General features: G+C 42.5%; 1 pseudogene; it reads left to right on the forward strand.

Moving 5' to 3' along the window:
• The first annotated feature begins 8,728 nt into the window (after positions 1-8,728).
• Positions 8,729-8,829, forward strand: LOC130841069 (U6 spliceosomal RNA; annotated as a pseudogene).
• Positions 8,830-11,732: the final 2,903 nt, after the last annotated feature.

Here is an 11,732-nt window from a genome sequence, read left to right on the forward strand (position 1 = left end):
ATAAAAGCACACAAGTGGACTTTGACACCAAACAGGTCCCAGCAAAGAGAACACAGAAGGGCGCCTTAGCGCTCAGAAGGGACCGGCAGCGGGAGTGAGATCACACCTTTGTTGTTAAAACTGGCAAGATTCGGGGGTCACTTCATCTTCGTCCTTCCCGAGGTCTCTCGTGGATTCGTGTGTTGCTTTGTCAGAGTCTTTCTCAAGTATTTTCCACAGATGGGGGTGTGAGTGATACACTGGACTTCTGCGCATCTGCACATACCTTTTGTTTTCAGCTTCCTGTGTCTTTGTAAATATCCTTATTAATTTTGGCTACAGTTGTTGCCTGCCTCTATTTCACTTGGCACATATCCTGTTGTTCCGATCAACCTTCCCTGGGAGGGCCCAGGAACCCAGCCCACGGCTCCAGCTCAACTGGCCTCTGAAGGGTGATGTGTGGACAGCAGTGCAGGAATCCTCCCATCTCTGAGGCAGGCTTGCTGGGGAATGCTCCTCCCCTGCCCCCACCCCCCACGCTCTCTGATGCTGCTCTTGGGCCTCCTACCTAGCCCCGGGAAGAAAGTCCTCTTCCTCTTCTTCCAAAGGCTAGAGCCTCACCTGCAGGAAGTCCTGCCTCAGGAATGCAGGTAGACCAGATGGGGCACAGCAGGGGGACGGCCCTGCCCAGGTGTCCCCTACACAGGGGACATTTTTGAACAGGCAAGTGTTTTGTCCTTTCAATGTGCACACAGAAGCAGGGCCCAAATGTCCTGTGGCTCCTACAAAGAGAAGAATCAGAGCTGTTCTTACTTCTTTTATTGTTTACTTTTTAATATTTATTTATATATTTGGATGCATTGGGTGTTAGTTGCAGCACACAGGCTCTTCCTTGCAGCGTGAGGGGTCTCTAGTTGTGGTCCGCGGGCTTCCCTCTAGTTGCGGCTCATGGGCTCAGTAGTTGCTCCGGGACATTTGGGATCTTAATTCCCCAACCAGGGATCTCACCCACATCCCCCTGTGTTGGAAGGAGGATTCTTAACCACAGGACCACCAGGGAAGTCCCTGTTCTTACTTCTTGAGGTAGCTTTCGGAGAATCCCCGTGGCCACCACGAGGCCAAGCAGGCCAATTCCCAGACACCAGCCCAAGCCTGTACCTCTGCGCTCAGGCCACAGCTGTTCCTTCCCCTTCTTTGGAAAATATGATCAGTAAAGGCGACCCCACGGCTACCAGGATGGTGCCAGCTCAGCCCGAGGGCAGGCCTGCCCTGGGTGGCCCTTGCATGGCCTTCAGCTCCTCTGGGGACTAGGGAAGGTGTCCAGTGTCCCCAGTGGTCCAAGTGGAGCCTGGAGACGGCTTCTTCCATCCTCACACAGCAGCCCTTGTTAAGGCAGGTCCGCACAGGCCTGGCTGGGCACACACTGGTCAAGCAGGTAGAGGAAGTTTCCAGTTTGGTTAGCCCCCACACAGAGGGTTGCACTTTATCTTCAGAAGAATTATGCAGGCGGCCCTGTCCTGCGGCATTGACTTTTTAGGGCCATGCTCCACGAGGCAGAGAAACTGAAAGCGTCTCACAGATGTGGCACCATTCCAAGTGCCTGTGGCCTGTGGGCCATACTTGAAATTCCAGCACTGAAACTGAAGGTGGAATGTGCCTGGAAGCCCAGCACTAACTCAACTAATCATTATTATTAAACCTGAGGGTTCAAATCTCAGACTGCTTCCCACTGTACAAGGTCACAAGAGCACATTTCTGTGAGGACCAGTCTTTGGATGTTCTGCCTCCATCCCAACCCAAAGTCTTCACTTTCCTAGAAATGTCCCAAGGCCAGAGGGCTCCGTGTGCTTCCTGCTGTCCCTTCTTTCAGAGAAGAAGGTGATTTTTCCTGGGTCCCCCACTTCTGTCAGAAAGGAGCCCAGGAGTCCTTGCTCTGACCTTTTTCTAAGAGCTTAGGCAGGAACTCCCTGGAAAGCAACTCTGCAGGGGGATCCGTGCACCAGAGCCCAGGGACCTGCTGCAAAGGGGGGTGGGCTGGTTAAGTGCATGGGCTGCAGATGCGTTTTCTATGCTGCGCAACTTACACACTATTATCTCACAGTGCCTGTGGGTCAGGAGTCAGGCATGGGTTACCTGAGTCCTCTGCTCAGAGTCTCACAAGGCTGCCTTCAAGGTGTCCCCACCAAGCCACGTTCTCATCTGGAGGCTCAACTAGGAAACAACTTGCTCCCCAACCTGTGCAAGTTGTTGGCAGAATTCATTTCCTTGTAGCTATATGAGCAATGGCCCCAGCCTCTTCCTAGCTGTCGACGGGAGGTGGCCCTGAAGTCCTAGAGGCCACCCACAGTTCCCTGCCACGTGGCCCTCCCTACAGGCAGTTCACGACAGGGTGCTTGCTTCTGTGAGGCCATCAGGAGACTCCTGCTCCAGTTGGCTAAGATGGAGTCATGTATCATTGAATAGTTAGCATAAGGTTGGGAGTGCCATCCATCACCTTTGCATTTTCTGTGCATTAGAAGCAAGTCACAGGTTCTGGCTACACTCAAGGGGACAGGATCATGCAAGGACATGACTCATTGGAGGTCCCCATAGGGTGGATCTACCACCACTGCCCACAAATCTGCCTGGGTTTGTACCTTACTTTCTCCACGAACAAGTTAGGTGGCCTTGAGCAGGTTACTTAGTCTCTCAGCCCCAGGCCCCTTATTTGTAAAATGAGGGTAAAACCATAGGATTCTTGGGAAGATCAAATAAAATATTCCATCTCAAGTATTTCACAGAGTACCCAGCACATAATGGACACTAGAATGTTAGCTATGATGATGGAGGTGATTAACATTGATATTATTGGCAATGACGCCCAGGTCTGTCTTGGATATTAAGAAGCAGAAGTGTAACTCTGACTATGGCTACCTCCACCCTGGTTACAAAACCCTCTGTGAAGGTCAGCTCCACATCACTGGCTGCTCCAGAAATCTCAAGAGAGATCAGCTTCAAGCTCAGCTAGGAGCTGGGGCATCATGGGACGCCAGGCAACAGTGCCAGCTTCCCAGCCACTGGAAATCTAAGTGATGAGCATGCTCAGAAGAGACAAGAGGATCTTCTCTTCTGTTGTGAGCCCCAGGGCAGTTGAAATCGAGGGGTGAGTGGCCTCTGTGGACCCTGTGGGACAGGCCACGTTGAGCATCTCTTCTGGTTGGCTACGATTGGTGCCTCGCCTATATCCTATATAGGAGATCTCTCCTGTATCCTATTCATCTCTGCATCTATGACTCTATTATTTCTTCACACAGAATAACGAGCCATGTTTATTATCGCTAAAAATCTCACACATTCCATGAGAATTTAAAATATCAAGCAAAATACACACTCAACCCCCACATCACCGTAACAACAACCCAAACACACAACCATCAAACACACAAGCCGACGATAATAAGTTGCAATAACTCACACCAATAATAACAATAATAACCCACGAAGCATTTTTCAAGCTTAGCAATACTGCGATCTGGACATTGGCTCACGGAAGGATGTGCTCTCCTGGCCGGGTCCCTTCCTGAGTAGCGCATCGTGAGAACTCAGTTGTTCTGGTGTTGCAGTCCCGTGATCCCTCATCTGCACACCACTGTTCTGAAGGACGCCTGGAGGCCTAACTCAACATTAGCCTCTCAGCCCTATGATGTCCCTGGGCAAGGAACACATACTGGACACTCAGTACCTCTGAGTTTTTTCTTAGGGAAATTTGGGAAACTTTGAGTTATTTATTTTTCAGGGAGGTAAAAATATTTTTCTAATTATTTTCATTTTTGGAACAGCTGCACCACCACTGGAACTTGAGGGGGTGGCTGTTTTGAGGCTCACAGGCTTAGGGAAAAAACCCATCTTGCTTTATTTCAAAGAAGGAAATGATCTTTCAATAATATCCAGGAGAATTGGATGGGACATAGTCATCAGTTCTTTTGGAATCCGTAGGCAGCTCTATTGTGTGAAGGGCCAAGGGTCTTCAGTCTACTTAGCTTTCCATTTGGGGAAATGTCCTCCAGAGGATTTTCTTTAGATCCTTAAAGCTGTATGTTTATGAGGTGTGGCGTCATGCACTAAGTAAGCCAGGATTCACAGATGAGGGCTGCAGCTTGGGCTTCTCCTTCCCTCATTCTTTTGTTTAATAAATGCTATGGGTACTTCCCTTGTTTCCGGCCGTGTGCTAGCCTTTGGGGAACACAGGGCCATAGTGGAGATAGACATGGCTCCTGTTCTACCTGCTCACTCTCAGAGGATGCAGACACGTCGTTCCCAATTTGGTGTGACAAGAGGTAAACCTGGCATCCCACAGAGCACCGGACAAGCACAGAGAAGGGAGGGCCCCCCACCCAGCTTGGAAGAAGGACAAAGTAAGGCTTTGCACAGCAAGCAAGTTCAGGAGGATAACAGGCATATAGGGGTGGAGTCGGAGGCAGCATTTCCTGGCAGAGGGAACAAAGTGAAAAGTCTCAAGCCTGAGAAAGCAAGACACGCAGGAAGGAGAGGAAGTTCTGAGTAGCTGGAAAAAGAAGATGGGGAGTGGAGAGGGAATGCTGTGGAGGGGCCCACAGGGATCACCTCACCGTCCTTTCTTGAAAAGCTGCCGCAAACGGCAGCCTCTGAAAAGCCATAAGAAAAATAAGGCCATCCAGCAATTGGAATAGCCTGGATTGAGTGTTAAGGTTAAAGTTAAATTTTAAAGCAGAAAGTTCTTTTATTTTTACATCAAGCTTTAAAATTTTTTTTTTATTTTTATATGCTTATTTTAACAAATTCAAACAATGCAAAACTACATGAATTAAAAAGAGAATGTGCCCTGTCCCCTGCCAATCCTATTCTCCAGCAGAAATCCCTGTTAATTCTAATAGACTTTTTTCTATGCGTATACCAATATACCTCTATATCATTGTTGATATTATTATTATATAAATATTATTATATAAACATCATCATTATTATTATTATTATTACATGAGCACTGTTCTAAGCCTTTTACATGCATTCTCATTTCATCTTGACATCAGCACTGAGGTAATTATCCCCGTCTCAGAGACAAGGAAACTGAGACACAGAGAGATTAGGTAACTTGCCTATGGTTCTGCAAGTGGTAAGAGGCAGAAGTAGGATAAAACCAGGCAGTGTTAAAAAGTTTGTGCATCTAACCACTATGCTCTAGGATGTATTTGCAGACACACACACACACACACATTTGCTATTTTACCAAATTGGGATCATAATACCCATATTGATTATTTTCACTTAAAATACATCACAATTTAAAATTGAGCAAAGGATTTGAATAGACATTTCCTAAAAGAATATCCAATTAGCACATGAAAAGATGCCCAATGTCATTGGTCATTAGAGAAATGCAAATCAAAATCACAATGAGATACCACTTCACCCCCACTAGGCTGGCTGTAATTTTTTTTTAATGGAAAATAACAAGTGTTGGCAAGGATACGGAGAAATTGGAACACTTGTATATTGCTGATGGGAATGTAAAATGGTTCAGCCACTGTGGGAAGTAATTTGGCAGTTCCTCAAAAAAGTTAAACATTAGATTTACCGTATGACCCAGCAACTCCTCTTCTGGTTTATACCCAAAAGAATTGCAAAGAGGTACGCAAACAAATGCATGTACACACAAGTTCATAGCAGCACTATTCACATAATTTAGACAGAATATTCAGTTGGTTTCTTCAGAAGAGTTTTGTGTCAGAAAAATTGGGGCAAAATCAGCCTGAAAATAAATGCTGCTTTGGTCCCACCTGACAAAGCTTAAAAACAAACCTAAAAGAATCAAACTGTGTCTAAGTAACTTAACTACATCCCAGAACAAAGGTCAAGAATATTTATAGGAATAGTAAAATGGGTAGTAATTTTTCATTGCATTCTCGGTATTATGATTGATGTGGCATAGAGACTGGGTGTTTAAAAATCTTTTGCTCCAAGAAATCTTACGATTTGTATGGAAATGCAAAAGACCCCGAATAGCCAAAGCAATCTTGAGAAGGAAAAATGGAGTTGGTGGAATCAGGCTTCCTGACTTCAAACTATACTACAAGGCCATAGTGATCAAGACAGTATGGTACTGGCACAAAAAGAGAAAGGAAGATCAATGGAATAGAATAGAGAACTCAGAAGTAAGCCCAAACACATATGGGCACCTTATCTTTGACAAAGGAGGCACGAGTATACAATGGAAAAAAGACAACCTCTTCAATAAGTGGTGCTGGGAAAATTGGACAGCAACATGTCAAAGAATGAAATTAGAACACTTCCTAACACCATACACAAAATAAACTTCAAATGGATTAAAGACCTACATATAAGGCCAGACACTATAAAACTCCTAGAGGAAAACATAGGCAGAACACTCTATGACATACATCAAAGCAAGATCCTTTTGGACCCACCTCCTAGAATCATGGAAATAAAATCAAGAATAAACAAATGGGACCTCATGAAACTTAAAAGCTTTTGCACAGTGAAAGAAACCATAAACAAGACAAGAAGGCAACCCTCAGAATGGGAAAAAATAATTGCCTATGAAACAACGGACAAAGGATTAACCTCCAAAGTATACAAGCAGCTCATGCAGCTTAATACCAAAAAAGCAAATAACCCAATCCACAAATGGGCAGAAGACCTAAATAGACATTTCTCCAAAGAAGACATACAGATGGCCAACAAACACATGAAAAGATGCTCAGCATCACTAATCATCAGAGAAATGCAAGTCAAAGCCACAATGAGGTATCACCTCACACCAGTCAGAATGGCCATCATCACAAAATCTGGAAACAACAAATGTTGGAGAGGGTGTGGAGAAAAGGGAACTCTCCTGCACTGTTGGTGGGACTGTAAGTTGATACAGCCACTATGGAAAACAATTTGGAGGTTCCTGAAAAAACTACAAATAGAACTACCATATGATCCAGTAATCCCACTCCTGGGCATATACCCAAAGAAAACCATAATCCCAAAAGAAACTTGTACCATAATGTTTATTTCAGCATATTTACAATAGCCAGGACATGGAAGCAACCTAAATGCCCATCAACAAATGAATGGATAAAGAAGATGTGGCATATATATACAATGGAATATTACTCAGCTATAAAAAGGGATGAGATGGAGCTATATGTAATGAGATGGATAGACCTAGAGTCTGTCATACAGAGTGAAGTAAGTCAGAAAGAGAAGGACAAATATTGTATGCTAACTCACATATACGGAATCTAAAAATGGTACTGATGAACTCAGTGACAAGAACAAGGAAGCAGATACAGAGAATGGACTGGAGAACTCGAGGTATGGGAGGGGGGTGAAGGGGAAACTGAGATGAAGCAAGAGAGTAGCACAGACATATATATACTACCAACTGTAAAATAGATAGTCAGTGGGAAGTTGTTGTATAACAAAGGGAGTCTGACTCGAGGATGGAAGATGCCTTAGAGGACTGTGGCAAGGAGGGTGGGGGGGGACTCAAGGACGGGGGGAGTCAAGGAAGGGATGGAATACGGGGATATGTGTATAAAAACAGATGATTGAACTTGGTGTACCCCCCCCCAAAAAAAAAAAATCTTTTGCTCCAGTGTTGAATTTTATTTCGTCAGGCCATTAAATTTTTGATGGGTCACCTTGGCCTTGTTGAAGCTTGGTTTGAGTCTTTGTTAAGGTGGATCTGTTTTGATTTTGCCCTTAATCCTATAGTGTGGTGCTTACTCCTGGGGCATCGTCCTTATCCCTAAAACACAGTCTTCCTGGGGTCTCCATTGAGTGCCCTGTGTTTCTCCACTCTGGCTGGGTCAGAACTCCAATTCTGGGTCTCTCCAGTATTCTGAAGTCTCTGATATCTCTTTAACTCTAAGCCCCTCAGTAGCTATTTTCTACCAGATCTTATGAACAATTGCCCTGGGCATAGGCAGCTTAGCAGTTGTCTAGGTCTCTGAAGGGAACCCCTTTGCAGATTTCTGGGGTCCTTTTCTGTAGTTTTCTCCACTCCATAGCCTGTGAGTTCCCACCACCTTAGCAGCTCTGAACTCTGGTCAGTTTAGTCCGTGAGGCCCCTGCTTGTCTACCCAGTGCAACTGCCGTTCTATGCTTGGGCTCCACCTACCTCCTAGAGGCTTGGAAACCACCTTCCTTGCAAGAAAGCTGGGATAAATATGGGGTTTTTCCTTTCGTGCTACCCTTCTCTCAGGACAGCAGCTCAGCACTTGCCCAAGGCCTGAAATCACTTGCTTCATATCTTTTGTTTGCTATTATTGTTATTTATAATGGGAAGTTAAGGCTGATAACAGCTACTGAGTCATGGCTGGAACTAGAAAATCCATAATGTATTTTTATTCATTTATTTTTATTGAGGTAAAACTCACGTAAAATTTATATTTTAAAGGGAACAATCCATTTTGCTTCTACTTTACAGCAGTAAATTCAATGACTTACAGGAAATCAAAAAATTTTTTGAAAAACAAAACTTTCTAAGACTGACCCAAGAAGGAGTGAAAAATCTGAGTCATCCAATATCTGTTAAAGAAATTGAATTTGTAATTAAAACCTTCCCGCAAAGAAAACTCCAGGCCCATGTGGCTTAACTGGTGAACTATTTAAAAATTTGAAAAGAAAATTCCAATGTTATACAAATGTTTTCAGAGAACAAAGAAAGAAAAAACAATTTCAAAACCAGCGTAACTCTAATATCAAAATCTGACCAAGCGTGCTAGCTTCAACAACACATACACTAAATTGGAACAATACAGAGAAAATTAGCATGGCCCCTGCTCAAGGATGACACACAAATTCATGTTCCCTATTTTTCTGTCACTTCCTGCACTGGATGGAGGAAAACCAAGGCAAGGCTCCCCGCTCAGCCCTCCCCTCCTCTCCATTCAACAGCTTCTCCATGGGAAAAATCAATGAGTATGAATAAAGATACCGATCGAGTGGCAAAAAAAAAAAAAAAAAAAAAAAAATCTGACAAACGCATTATAAAAAAAAGAAAATTTTAAGCGCAAATCACTTGTGAATATACATATTAACATCCTAAACAAAATATTAGGAAATTAAATCTACCAATTCATAAAAAACAATACATTATGGCTAAATATGGTTTATCTCAGGAATGCAAGGCTAGTTTAATTTTCAAAAAACCAATCAATGAAATTCAGAATTTTAATAGAATAGAGGAGAACAACCAAATGAACATCTGAATATATTCGAGAAAAGCATATAACAAAATAGAAACTGATCTATGATTTTTTTATAAAACAGAAAGAAAACTCTTAGCAAACAAGGGATAACATGAAAATGCCCCAACCTAATAAAAAATATCTATGAAAACCTACAGCTAACATCATACCTAGTGGGGAAAGACTGAACACCTTCCCCTAAGATTCATAACAACACAAGGATTCAGTTTTTTTTTTAGCTCTTTATTGGAATATAATTGCTTTACACTCTTCCACCAGTTTTTGAGGTGTATCAAAGTGAATCAGTTGTATTCATGCATATATCCCCATATCCCCTCCCTCCCGTGACTCCCTCCCACCCTCCCTGTCCTGGCCTTCTAAGGAATCACCCATCATCGAGTTGATCTCCCTTTGTTATACAGCAACTTCTCACTAGCTATCTATTTTACAGCTGGTAGGGTATATATGTCTATGCTACTCTCTCACTTTGTCCCAGCTTCCCCTTCCTCCCCCACTGCAAAGCCCAGATCCTTAAGTCCATTCTCTACATCTGCATCTTTATTCTTGCCCTGTCACTGGGTTCATCACTACCATTTTTTAAGATTCCATATATATGAGTTAGTATATAGTATTTGTTTTTCTCTTTCTGGCTTACTTTGCTCTGTATGACAGGCTCTAGGTCTATCCACCTCATTACATATAGTTCAATCTCATTCCTTTTTATGGCTGAGTAATATTCTATTGTATATATGTGCCACATCTTCTTTATCCATTCATCTGTTGATGGGCATTTAGGTTGCTTCCATGTCCTGGCTATTGTAAACAGTGCTGCAATGAACATTATGGTACATGTTTCTTTTTGGATTATTTCTCTGGGTATATGCCCTATAGTAGGATTACTGGGTCATATGGTAGTTCCACTTTTAGTTTTTTCAGGAACCTCCAAACTGTTTTCCATAGTGGCTGTATCAACTTACATTCCCACCAACAGTGCAGGAGAGTTCCCTTTTCTCCACACCCTCTCCAACATTTATTGTTTCTAGATTTTTTGATGATGGCTATTCTGAACAGTGTGAGGTGATACCTCATTGTGGCTTTGACTTGCATTTCTCTAATGATTAGTGATGCTGAGCATCTTTTCATGTGTTTGTTGGCCATCTGTATGTCTTCTTTGGAGAAATGTCTATTTAGGTCTTCTGCCCATTTGTGGATTGGGTTATTTGCTTTCTTGGTATTAAGCTGCATGAGCTGCTTGTATATTTTGGAGATTAATCCTTTGTCCATTGCTTCGTTGGCAAGTATTTTCTCCCATTCTGAGGGTTGTCTTCTTGTCTTGTTTATGGTTTCTTTCACTGTGCAAAAGCTTTTAAGTTTCATGAGGTCCCATTTGTTTATTCTTGATTTTATTTCCATGATTCTAGGAGGTGGGTCCAAAAGGATCTTGCTTTGGTGTATGTCATAGAGTGTTCTGCCTATGTTTTCCTCTAGGAGTTTTATAGTGTCTGGCCTTATATGTAGGTCTTTAATCCATTTTGAGTTTACTTTTATGTGTGGTGTTAGGAAGTGTTCTAATTTCATTCTTTGACATGTAGCTGTCCAATTTTCCCAGCAGCACTTACTGAAGTGCATGTCTTTTTTCCACTGTATATCCTTGCCTCCTTTGTCAAAGATAAGGTGTCCATATGTACTTGGGTTTACCTCTGGGTTCTCTATTCTGTTCCATTGATCTACCTTTCTCTTTTTGTGCCAGTACCATACTGTCTTCATCACTCTAGCCTTGTAGTATAGTTTGAAGTCAGGAAGCCTAATTCTACCAACTCCGTCTTTTCTTCTCAAGATTGCTTTGGCTATTCAGGGTCTTTTGCATTTCCATACAAATTGTAAGATTTCTTATTCTAGTTCTATGAAAACTGCCATTGGTAATTGGATAGGGATTGCATTGAATCTGTAAATTGCTTTGGGTAGTATAGTCATTTTCATAATTTTGATTCTTCCAATCCAAGAACATGGTATGTCCCTCCATCTGTTTGTATCGTCCTTGATTTCTTTCATCAGTGTCTTAAAGTTTTCTGCATACAGGTCTTTCGCCTCCTTAGGCAGGTTTATTCCTAGGTATTTTATTCTTTTTGTTGCAATGGTAAATGGGAGAGTTTCCTTAATTTCTCTTTCTGCTCTTTTGTTGTTAGCGTATAGGAATGCAAGAGATTTCTGTGTATTAATTTTACATCCTGCTACTTTACTAAATCCATCTATAAGTGCCAGCAGTTTTCTGGTAGAGTCTTTAGGGTTTTCTATGTATAATATCATGTCATCTGCAAAGAGTGACAATTTTACTTCTTTTCCAATTTTGATTCCTTTTATTTAATTTTCTTCTCTGATTGTTAAAACTTCCAAAACTATGTTGAATAACAATGGTGAGAGTGGACACCCTTGTCTTGTTCCTGTTCTTAAAGGGAATGCTTTCAGTTTTTCACCATTTAGAACAATGTTGGCTGTTGGTTTGTCATATATGGCTTTTTTTTGTTTGAGGTA

The sequence above is a fragment of the Hippopotamus amphibius genome, chromosome 17 (assembly GCF_030028045.1).
Source record: "Hippopotamus amphibius kiboko isolate mHipAmp2 chromosome 17, mHipAmp2.hap2, whole genome shotgun sequence".
NCBI lineage: Eukaryota > Metazoa > Chordata > Mammalia > Artiodactyla > Hippopotamidae > Hippopotamus > Hippopotamus amphibius.